The sequence below is a fragment of the Lynx canadensis genome, chromosome D3 (assembly GCF_007474595.2).
Source record: "Lynx canadensis isolate LIC74 chromosome D3, mLynCan4.pri.v2, whole genome shotgun sequence".
Taxonomy (NCBI): Eukaryota; Metazoa; Chordata; class Mammalia; order Carnivora; family Felidae; genus Lynx; species Lynx canadensis.
Window position 1 is genome coordinate 46,681,322 of NC_044314.2, and position 751 is coordinate 46,682,072.

The window sequence follows — 751 nt, forward strand, 5'->3', positions numbered from 1 at the left end:
ATTAATAAAACATGGAAAGTTTAATTACATAGATGCTTAGGTTCTTAATGAAGGGACTGAGTAATGGAAGGTCTGTCTCATTTTAAACTTTATACTATTATTCAGGTTATCTGTACACAATATTTAAAACTCATAAGCCTTATGTATTTGTCTTTTCTATTTCTTTATGAAATGTTGCATAGATTATTTGGTGGATAACATAATTTGATGGATGATGGTGTTCAATAAACTGTTGTTGCATGAATGACATTTTGATTGTAGCTTAATTTCTAGTTTTGATTAAAGAATGGGAACAATATATCTAAAAGTTGGGACATAAGTAACTGAGCATATAGCAGTTCACTATCCCCCAAATAAATTTTATTAAGCAGGAAAACGTTTACTAATTAGGCATGTTTACATATTCCCAGCTGTTAATTATGTTCTCTTGTGTTGGCAAATGAAAGAGGAAACACAATTTTCCTTCTTTAGCATCTGTGTTGCCTTAATCATATATATTGGATAGTTCGTATATTTTCGATGTCTATTTATTCGTGAAGTATGGAAAATAATTCTGAGTGTACTCAGGATTGATTGCTTAATGAAAGCCAAGTGCTCACCAATTCCATGTAACTGATTAGTTCACATGGAATATAATGGTAAGGAATGCTGAGATCAGTGGTTTTGTCCACCAGGTCCAGTAATACTTGGCCCTCCAAAAGGTGAGATAGTTGTGTTTGTCTGAGTCATGAGACTCATAAAGACTTGTCCT